Source organism: Leuciscus leuciscus (genome assembly GCF_965113295.1).
Source record: "Leuciscus leuciscus genome assembly, chromosome: 8".
Lineage (NCBI taxonomy): Eukaryota > Metazoa > Chordata > Actinopteri > Cypriniformes > Leuciscidae > Leuciscus > Leuciscus leuciscus.
In genome coordinates, this window is record NC_138732.1 from 24928386 (window position 1) to 24940766 (window position 12381).

Here is a 12381-nt window from a genome sequence, read left to right on the forward strand (position 1 = left end):
ATTAAAAATATGATTTAATTGATTGTCACTTTTGACCATTAGGTGGCGCTGTCTCAAAATATTTTGGGTACCTTCAGGGGATGGTGCTGATGGCACATTCTGAGTTTCGTAATATTACACCAATGCATTTGTTCAGTATAGCATTTTATTTCACAAAACTGTATTGAAGTCAATGGGAATTTCATGTTTTGTTCTATTATAGCGCCACCAAGAGGCTCAGTCCCACAATTTTTTTTAAGTGTCCTCAGAGTGAGCCCATACATATGTGTGTCGATTTTGGTGAAAATATCTCAATTCGCTTCAGAGTTATAGACATTTGTATGAAAAAACATGTAAAAAATGACTGACACATGACTTTGATTGGAATTTACTACCCCTAAACATCAATATTTTTGCATTTGGGCATTGGCGTATAGCTATCGACCTATGTTTCCAAACTTCTGACGGTGGTTTCGTCTCGATCGGACAAACGGTTTCGAAGATATAGCCAAATGTTTTTTAAGCGCTAAATCACAACGCTTCACAAACCGTGAGGCGAAACCTAGCATGTTTGGTATCGTTGGACTCGGCAAGGATTCAGGAGTCTAATGAGATGAGATTGGTGAAAATAAGTCGACCACACCCAAAGTTATAAGCATTTGAAAAAAAAAAATCACCACTAGGTGGCGCTGTTTCGAAACTTCTCACGCTCCTTCAGAACATCGTGCTGATGACCCATACCAAGTTTCGTAACAATCCGTTCATGCGTTCTTAAAATACAGCATTTTAGCACAAAATTCAAAATGGCCGACAGTCAAAATGGCCGATATGGTAAAATTTGATATCAGTCGACTCGACATGTTGCCCTGAATCTAACGAGACCAATTTTATGATTTTTGGACAAATTGTTCAGAAGTTATAAGCAAAAATAGCCCTTTTTCATATCTCCGGACCAGTAGGTGGCGCTGTGCCGAAACGCAGCATGTAGCCTCAGGTCATGCTTGTGATGACATGTACCAATTTTGGTCTGAATCCGATAAAGCGTTGCGGAGATACAGCCCTACGACTGATTTCGCAAGCGCTACGTAAAATGTGTTCGAGCGTTATTCGAAAACGGTTTGACGAATCAATTTGAATTCCATAACTTTTTGTCAGCACTGCCTGAAGATGATCTGGTTCAATTTTCGTGCAAATCGGACAAACCGTCTAGGACGAGTTCGAAAAAGTAGCTTTTTCAGCCCATTAAAAATGGCGGCCATATTTATAAGCCGGAAAATGACGTCATAGGGTGCAATCGAATCGGCATGAGCTCAGGAATCAGAGGAAAAAAGAATTTTGTTGATTGGCCTTACGCTTCAAAAGTTATTAGCATAATAAAAGTGAAACTTTGGACAGGTGGTGGCGCTAGAGGGAGTGACTTAGAAACACCAAAATTGGTGTATTTAATGTTGGGACTGTCCTCTATCAGAATGTCAAACCAAAACAACTTTCCCGCAATCGGTTCTATGGGCTGCCATAGACTCCCATGGCGGAAGAAGAATAATAATAATAATAATAATAAGAACGGGAACAGATACAATAGGTGCCTCCGCACCTTCGGTGCTTGGCCCCTAAATATAGCTGCAAGCAGCAATTACCGGGGCCAAGCAGAATAAGACGACAAGACATGCCAAAATGTCTGAAAGTGTCAGACCAACTGCAACAATGAGCAATTAAAGACATTTAAAGAGGATTTTAGACGAAATGGCTGAAAAATCATAGAAACAGTCAATAAAAATATGATTTAATGCATTATCACTTTTGACCAATAGGTGGCCCAGTTACAAAACTGATGTGATGTGGTCAGAGTGAAGTGACAATGACACATACAAAGTTTGGTGTCAATATGTCAAGGCATTGCAGAGATAAAGCCTGAATAGTGCTATTAGCATCATGCCTCAACTTTGCTGCTGCGCTATACGAAAACGGTTTGGTCTACCCACACGAAATCCATAACTTTGAGTCGGCACAGTCTGGAGATGATACGATTCGATTTTGGTGAAAATCGGACAAACGGTCTAGGAGGAGTTCGAAAAAGTAGGTTTTGAATAAAAATCAAGATGGCGGAAAGGAAGTTTGGCCAAATAAGGTAAACTTGGTATCTATGTTCTCGGCTTGACCCAAGGAATCTATTAAGACCAGTGGCATTTCAGTAGCCAGATTTATTCAAAAGTTATTAGCCTTTTTGTAAATGTTGTTATAAGTTTTGACCACTAGGTGGCGCTGTTTCGAAATATTTTGAATACCTTTAGGGGATGATGCTGATGGCACATTCTGAGTTTTGTAATATTACACTAATGCATTTGTTTAGTATAGCACTTTATTTCACAAAACTGTATTGAAGTCAATGGGAATTTCATGTTTTGTTCTATTATAGCGCCACCAAGAGGCTCAGTCCCACAATTTTTTTTATGTGTCCTCAGAGTGAGCCCATACATATGTGTGTCGATTTTGGTGAAAATATCTCAATTCGCTTCAGAGTTATAGACATTTATATGAAAAAACACGTAAAAAATGACTGACACATGACTTTGATTGGAATTTACTACCCCTAAACATCAATATTTTCGCATTTGGGCATTGGCGTATAGCTATCGACCTATGTTTCCAAACTTCTGACGGTGGTTTCGTCTCGATCGGACAAACGGTTTCGAAGATATAGCCAAATGTTTTTTAAGCGCTAAATCACAACGCTACACAAACCGTGAGGCGAAACCTAGCATGTTTGGTATCGTTGGACTCGGCAAGGATTCAGGAGTCTAATGAGATGAGTTTGGTGAAAATAAGTCAACCACACCCAAAGTTATAAGCATTTGAAAAAAAAAATTCACCACTAGGTGGCGCTGTTTCGAAACTTCTCACGCTCCTTCAGAACATCGTGCTGATGACCCATACCAAGTTTCGTAACAATCCGTTCATGCGTTCTTAAAATACAGCATTTTAGCACAAAATTCAAAATGGCCGACAGTCAAAATGGCCGATATGGTAAAATTGTATATCAGTCGACTCGGCATGTTGACCTGAATCTAACGAGACCAATTTTATGATTTTTGGACAAACCATTCAGAAGTTATAAGCAAAAATAGCCATTTTTCATATCTCCGGACCAGTAGGTGGCGCTGCGCCGAAACGCAGCATGTAGCCTCAGGTCATGCTTGTGATGACATGTACCAATTTTGGTCTGAATCCGATAAAGCGTTGCGGAGATACAGCCCTACGACTGTTTTCGCAAGCGCTACGTAAAATGTGTTCGAGCGTTATTCAAAAACGGTTTGACGAATCAATTTGAATTCCATAACTTTTTGTCAGCACTGCCTGAAGATGATCTGGTTCAATTTTCGTGCAAATCGGACAAACCGTCTAGGACGAGTTCGAAAAAGTAGCTTTTTCAGCACATTCAAAATGGCGACCATATTTATAAGCCGGAAAATGACGTCATAGGGTGCAATCGAATCGGCATGAGCTCAGGAATCAGAGGAAAAAAGAATTTTGTTGATTGGCCTTACGCTTCAAAAGTTATTAGCATAATAAAAGTGAAACTTTGGACAGGTGGTGGCGCTAGAGGGAGTGACTTAGAAACACCAAAATTGGTGTATTTAATGTTGGGACTGTCCTCTATCAGAATGTCAAACCAAAACAACTTTCCCGCAATCGGTTCTATGGGCTGCCATAGACGCCCAGTCGGAAGAAGAAGAATAATAATAAATATAGCTGCAAGCAGCAATTACCGGGGCCAAGCGCAAGTAGATGACAGGATATGCCAACATGGCTGAAGGTGTCAGACCAACTGCAACAATGAGCAATTAAAGACATTTAAAGAGGATTTTAGGCAAAATGCCTGAAAATTCATAGAAACAGTAAATAAAAATATGATTTAATGCATTATCACTTTCTACCAATAGGTGGCGCAGTTACAAAACTGATGTGATGTGGTCAGAGTGAAGTGACAATGACACATACAAAGTTTGGTGTCAATATGTCAAGGCATTGCAGAGATAAAGCCTGAATAGTGCAATTAGCATCATGCCTCAACTTTGCTGCTGCGCTATACGAAAACGGTTTCGTCAATCGAGACGAAATCGATAAGTTTTAGTCGGCACGGTCTGGAGATGATACGATTCGATTTTGGTGAAAATCGGACAAACGGTGTAGGAGGAGTTCGAAAATGTATGTTTTGAATGAAAATCAAGATGGCGGACAGGAAATTAGGCCAAATAAGGAAAACTTGGTTTCTATGTTCTCGGCTTGACCCAAGCAATCTATTAATACCAGTGGCATTTCAATAGGCAGATTTATTCAAAAGTTATTAGCATTTTTAGAAGTTTTGTTATAACTTTTGACCACTAGGTGGCGCTGTCTTGAAATATCTTGGGTACTTTCAGGAAATGGTGCTGAAGGCACTTTCTGAGTTTCATTAAATAACACCAATGCATTTGTTTAGTATAGCATTTTATTTCACAAAACTGTATTGAAGTCAATGGGAATTTCATGTTTTGTTCTATTATAGCGCCACCAAGAGGCTCAGTCACACCATTTTTTTTATGTGTCCTCAGAGTGAGCCCATACATATGTGTGTCAATTTTGGTGAAAATATCTCAATTCGCTTCGGAGTTATAGACATTTGTATGAAAAAACACGTAAAAAATGACTGACACATGACTTTGATTGGATTTTACTACCCCTTACTATCAATATTTTCACATTTGGGCATTGGCGTATAGCTATCGACCTATGTTTCCAAACTTCTGACGGTGGTTTCGTCTCGATCAGACTAGCGGTTTCGAAGATATAGCCAAATGTTTTTTAAGCGCTAAATCACAACGCTACACAAACCGTAAGGTGAAACCTAGCATGTTTGGTATCGTAGGACTCGGCAAGGATTCAGCAGTCTAATTAGATGAGTTTCGTGAAAATATGTCGACCACACCCAAAGTTATAAGCATTTGAATAAAAAGATTAACCACTAGGTGGCGCTGTTTTGAAACTTCTCAGGCTCCTTCAGGACATCGTGCTGATGACCCATACCAAGTTTCGTAACAATCCGTTCATGCGTTCTTAAAATACAGCGTTTTAGCACAAAATTCAAAATGGCCGACAGTCAAAATGGCCGATATGGTAAAATTGGATATCAGTCGACTCGGCATTTTGCCCTGAATCTAACGAGACCAATTTTATGATTTTTGGACAAACTGTTCAGAAGTTATAAGCAAAAATAGCCATTTTTCATATCTCTGGACCAGTAGGTGGCGCTGGGCCGAAACGCAGCATGTAGCCTCAGGTCATGCTTGTGATGACATGTACCAAGTTTGGTCTGAATACGATAAAGCGTTGCGAAGATACAGCCTTACGACTGTTTTCGCAAGCGCTACGTAAAATTTGTTCGAGCGTTTATTGAAAACGGTTTGACAAATCAACTAGATTTTAATAACTTTTTGTCAGCACTGACTGAAGATGATCTGGTTCAATTTTCGTGCAAATCGGACAAACCGTCTAGGACGAGTTCGAAAAAGTAGGTTTTGAGAATAATTCAAAATGGCGGCAATGTTTTTATGACGGAAAATGACGTCATAGGGTGCAATCGAATCGTCATGAGCTCAGGAATCAGAGGAAAAAAGAATTTTGTTGATTGGCCTTACGGTTCAAAAGTTATTAGCAAAACAAAAGTGAAATTTTGGACAGGTGGTGGCGCTAGAGGGAATGACTTAGAAACACCAAAATTGGTGTATTTAATGTTGGGAATGTCCTCTATCAGAATGTCAAACCAAAACAACTTTCCCGCAATCGGTTCTATGGGCTGCCATAGACTCCAAGAGCGGAAGAAGAATAATAATAATTAAAGCTGCAAGCAGCATTTAGCGGGGCCAAGCACAATCAGATGACAAGACATGCCAACATTGCTGAAAGTGTCAGACCAACTGCAACAATGAGCAATTAAAGACATTAAAGAGGATTTTAGGCAAAATGCCTGAAAATTCATAGAAAGAGTAAATAAAAATATGATGTAATGCATTATCACTTTCTACCAATAGGTGGCGCAGTTACAAAACTGATGTGATGTGGTCAGAGTGAAGTGACAATGACACATACAAAGTTTGGTGTCAATATGTCAAGGCATTGCAGAGATAAAGCCTGAATAGTGTTTATAGCATCATGCCTCAACTTTGCTGCTGCGCTATACGAAAATGGTTTCGTCAATCGAGACGAAATCGATAACTTTTAGTCGGCACGGTCTGGAGATGATACGATTCGATTTTGGTGAAAATCGGACAAACGGTGTAGGAGGAGTTCGAAAATGTATGTTTTGAATGAAAATCAAGATGGCGGACAGAAAATTAGGCCAAATAAGGAAAACTTGGTTTCTATGTTCTCGGCTTGACCCAAGGAATCTATTAATACCAGTGGCATTTCAATAGGCAGATTTATTCAAAAGTTATTAGCATTTTTAGAAGTTTTGTTATAACTTTTGACCACTAGGTGGCGCTGTCTTGAAATATGTTGGGTACTTTCAGGAAATGGTGCTGAAGGCACTTTCTGAGTTTCATTAAATAACACCAATGCATTTGTTTAGTATAGCATTTTATTTCACAAAACTGTATTGAAGTCAATGGGAATTTCATGTTTTGTTCTATTATAGCGCCACCAAGAGGCTCAGTCACACCATTTTTTTTACATGTCCTCAGAGTGAGCCCATACATATGTGTGTCAATTTTGGTGAAAATATCTCAATTCGCTTCGGAGTTATAGACATTTGTATGAAAAAACACGTAAAAAATGACTGACACATGACTTTGATTGGATTTTACTACCCCTTACTATCAATATTTTCACATTTGGGCATTGGCGTATAGCTATCGACCTATGTTTCCAAACTTCTGACGGTGGTTTCGTCTCGATCAGACTAGCGGTTTCGAAGATATAGCCAAATGTTTTTTAAGCGCTAAATCACAACGCTACACAAACCGTAAGGTGAAACCTAGCATGTTTGGTATCGTAGGACTCGGCAAGGATTCAGCAGTCTAATTAGATGAGTTTCGTGAAAATATGTCGACCACACCCAAAGTTATAAGCATTTGAATAAAAAGATTAACCACTAGGTGGCGCTGTTTTGAAACTTCTCAGGCTCCTTCAGGACATCGTGCTGATGACCCATACCAAGTTTCGTAACAATCCGTTCATGCGTTCTTAAAATACAGCGTTTTAGCACAAAATTCAAAATGGCCGACAGTCAAAATGGCCGATATGGTAAAATTGGATATCAGTCGACTCGGCATTTTGCCCTGAATCTAACGAGACCAATTTTATGATTTTTGGACAAACTGTTCAGAAGTTATAAGCAAAAATAGCCATTTTTCATATCTCTGGACCAGTAGGTGGCGCTGGGTCGAAACGCTGCATGTAGCCTCAGGTCATGCTTGTGATGACATGTACCAAGCTTGGTCTGAATACGATAAAGCGTTGCGAAGATACAGCCTTACGACTGTTTTCGCAAGCGCTACGTAAAATTTGTTCGAGCGTTTATTGAAAACGGTTTGACAAATCAACTAGATTTTAATAACTTTTTGTCAGCACTGCCTGAAGATGATCTGGTTCAATTTTCGTGCAATTCGGACAAACTGTCTAGGACGAGTTCGAAAAAGTAGGTTTTGAGAATAATTCAAAATGGCGGCCATGTTTTTATGACGGAAAATGACGTCATAGGGTGCAATCGAATCGTCATGAGCTCAGGAATCAGAGGAAAAAAGAAGTTTGTTGATTGGCCTTACGGTTCAAAAGTTATTAGCAAAACAAAAGTGAAATTTTGGACAGGTGGTGGCGCTAGAGGGAATGACTTAGAAACACCAAAATTGGTGTATTTAATGTTGGGAAAGTCCTCTATCAGAATGTCAAACCAAAACAACTTTCCCGCAATCGGTTCTATGGGCTGCCATAGACTCCAAGAGCGGAAGAATAATAATAATAAATATAGCTGCAAGCAGCCATTACCGGGGCCAAGCAGAATAAGACGACAAGACATTTCGACATGTCTGAAAGTGTCAGACCAACTGCAACAATGAGCAATTAAAGACATTTAAAGAGGATTTTAGACGAAATGGCTGAAAAATCATAGAAACAGTCAATAAAAATATGATTTAATGCATTATCACTTTTGACCAATAGGTGGCGCAGTTACAAAACTGATGTGATGTGGTCAGAGTGAAGTGACAATGACACATACAAAGTTTGGTGTCAATATGTCAAGGCATTGCAGAGATAAAGCCTGAATAGTGCTATTAGCATCATGCCTCAACTTTGCTGCTGCGCTATACGAAAACGGTTTGGTCTACCCACACGAAATCCATAACTTTGAGTCAGCACAGTCTGGAGATGATACGATTCGATTTTGGTGAAAATCGGACAAACGGTCTAGGAGGAGTTCGAAAAAGTAGGTTTTGAATGAAAATCAAGATGGCGGACAGGAAGTTTGGCCAAATAAGGTAAACTTGGTATCTATGTTCTCGGCTTGACCCAAGGAATCTATTAAGACCAGTGGCATTTCAGTAGCCAGATTTATTCAAAAGTTATTAGCCTTTTTGTAATTGTTGTTATAAGTTTTGACCACTAGGTGGCGCTGTTTCGAAATATTTTGAATACCTTTAGGGGATGATGCTGATGGCACATTCTGAGTTTTGTAATATTACACTAATGCATTTGTTTAGTATAGCACTTTATTTCACAAAACTGTATTGAAGTCAATGGGAATTTCATGTTTTGTTCTATTATAGCGCCACCAAGAGGCTCAGTCCCACAATTTTTTTTATGTGTCCTCAGAGTGAGCCCATACATATGTGTGTCGATTTTGGTGAAAATATCTCAATTCGCTTCAGAGTTATAGACATTTATATGAAAAAACACGTAAAAAATGACTGACACATGACTTTGATTGGAATTTACTACCCCTAAACATCAATATTTTCGCATTTGGGCATTGGCGTATAGCTATCGACCTATGTTTCCAAACTTCTGACGGTGGTTTCGTCTCGATCGGACTAGCGGTTTCGAAGATATAGCCAAATGTTTTTTAAGCGCTAAATCACAACGCTACACAAACCATAAGGCAAAACCTAGCATGTTTGGTATCTTGGGACTCGGCAACGATTCAGGAGTCTAATGAGATGAGTTTCGTGAAAATAAGTCGATCACAACCAAAGTTATAAGCATTTGGAAAAAAAATGTCACCACTAGGTGGCGCTGTTTCTAAACTTCTCACGCTTCTTCAGGACATCGTGATGATGACCAATACCAAGTTTCGTAACAATTCGTTCATGCGTTCATAAAATACAGCATTTTAGCACAAAATTCAAAATGGCCGACAGTCAAAATGGCCGATATGGTCAAATTGGATATCAGTCGAATCGGCATGTTGCCCTGAATCTAACGAGACCAATTTTATGATTTTTGGACAAACTGTTCAAAAGCTATAAGCAAAAACAGCCATTTTCCATATCTCCGGACCAGTAGGTGGCGCTGCGCCGAAACACAGCATGTAGCCTCAGTTCATGCTTGTGATGACATGTACCAATTTTGGTCTGAATCCGATAAAGCGTTGCGGAGATACAGCCCTACGACTGTTTTCGCAAGCGCTACGTAAAATTTGTTCGAGCGTTATTCGAAAACGGTTTGACGAATCAATTTGAATTCCATAACTTTTTGTCAGCACTACCTGAAGATGATCTGGTTCAATTTTCGTGCAAATCGGACAAACCGTCTAGGACGAGTTCGAAAAAGTAGCTTTTTCAGGTCATTCAAAATGGCGGCCATATTTATATGCCGGAAAATGACATCATAGGGTGCACTCGAATCGACAAGAGCTCAGGAATCAGAGAAAAAAAGAATTTTGTTGATTGGCCTTACTGTTCAAAAGTTATTAGCAAAATAAAAGTGAAATTTTGGACATGTGGTGGCGCTAGAGGGAATGACTTAGAAACACCAAAATTGGTGTATTTAATGTTGGGACTGTCCTCTATCAGAATGTCAAATCAAAACAACTTTCCCGCAATCGGTTCTATGGGCTGCCATAGACGCCCAGTCGGAAGAAACGGAAGAATAATAATAATAAGAACGGGAACAGATACAATAGGTGCCTACGCACCTTCGGTGCTTGGCCCCTAATTAAAGCTGCAAGCAGCATTTAGCGGGGCCAAGCACAATCAGATGACAAGACATGCCAACATTGCTGAAAGTGTCAGACCAACTGCAACAATGAACAATTAAAGACATTAAAGAGGATTTTAGGCAAAATGCCTGAAAATTCATAGAAACAGTAAATAAAAATTTGATGTAATGCATTATCACTTTCTACCAATAGGTGGCGCAGTTACAAAACTGATGTGATGTGGTCAGAGTGATGTGACAATGACACATACAAAGTTTGGTGTCAATATGTCAAGGCATTGCAGAGATAAAGCCTGAATAGTGCTTTTAGCATCATGCCTCAACTTTGCTGCTGCGCTATACGAAAACGGTTTCGTCAATCGAGACGAAATCGATAACTTTTAGTCGGCACGGTCTGGAGATGATACGATTCGATTTTGGTGAAAATCGGACAAACGGTGTAGGAGGAGTTCGAAAATGTATGTTTTGAATGAAAATCAAGATGGCGGACAGAAAGTTAGGCCAAATAAGGAAAACTTGGTTTCTATGTTCTCGGCTTGACCCAAGGAATTTATTAATACCAGTGGCATTTCAATGGGCAGATTTATTCAAAAGTTATTAGCATTTTTAGAAGTTTTGTTATAACTTTTGACCAAAAGGTGGCGCTGTCTTGAAATATGTTGGGTACTTTCAGGAAATGGTGCTAAAGGCACTTTCTGAGTTTCATTAAATAACACCAATGCATTTGTTTTGTATAGCATTTTATTTCACAAAACTGTATTGAAGTCAATGGGAATTTCATGTTTTGTTCTATTATAGCGCCACCAAGAGGCTCAGTCACACCATTTTTTTTACGTGTCCTCAGAGTGAGCCCATACATATCTGTGTCAATTTTGGTGAAAATATCTCAATTCGCTTCGGAGTTATAGACATTTATATGAAAAAACACGTAAAAAATGACTGACACATGACTTTGATTGAATTTTACTACCCCTTACTATCAATATTTTCGCATTTGGGCATTGGCGTATAGCTATCGACCTATGTTTCCAAACTTCTGACGGTGGTTTCGTCTCGATCGGACAAATGGTTTCGAAGATATAGCCTAATGTTTTTTAAGCGCTAAATCACAACGCTACACAAACCGTAAGGCGAAACCTAGAATGTTTGGTATCGTTGGACTCGGCAACGATTCAGGAGTCTAATGAGATGAGTTTCGTGAAAATAAGTCGATCACTCCCAAAGTTATAAGCATTTGAAAAAAAAAATTCACCACTAGGTGGCGCTGTTTCGAAACTTCTCACACTCCTTCAGGACATAGTGTTGATGACCCATACCAAGTTTCGTAACAATCCGTTTATGCGTTGTTAAAATACAGCATTTTAGCACAAAATTCAAAATGGCCGACAGTCAAAATGGCCGATATGGCAAAATTGGATATCAGTCGACTCGGCATGTCGCCCTGAATCTATCAAGACCAATTTTATGATTTTTGGACAAACTGTTCAGAAGTTATAAGCAAAAATAGCCATTTTTCATATCTCCGGACCAGTAGGTGGCGCTGCGCCGAAACGCAGCATGTAGCCTCAGGTCATGCTTGTGAGTACATGTACCAAGATTGGTCTGAATACGATAAACCGTTGCGGAGATACAGCCTTACGACTGTTTTTGCTAGCGCTACGTAAAATGTATTCGTGCGTTTATCGAAAACGGTTTGACGAATCAACAAGATTTTAATAACTTTTTGTCACCCCTGCCTGAAGATGATCCGATTCAATTTTCGTGCAAATCGGACAAACCGTCTAGGACGAGTTCGAAAAAGTACCTTTTTAGGAAAATTCAAAATGGCGGCCATATTTTAATGACGGAAAATGATGATATAGGGTGCAATCGAATCGTCATGAGCTCAGGAATCAGAGGAAAAAAGAAGTTTGTTGATTGGCCTTACGGTTCAAAAGTTATTAGCAAAATAAAAGTGAAATTTTGGACAGGTGGTGGCGCTAGAGGGAATGACTTAGAAACACCAAAATTGGTGTATTTAATGTTGGGACTGTCCTCTATCAGAATGTCAAACCAAAACAACTTTCCCGCAATCGGTTCTATGGGCTGCCATAGACTCCAAGAGCGGAAGAAGAATAATAATAATAATAATAATAATAATAATAAGAACGGGAACAGATACAATAGGTGCCCGCACCTTCGGTGCTTGGCCCCTAATAATAATAATAATAA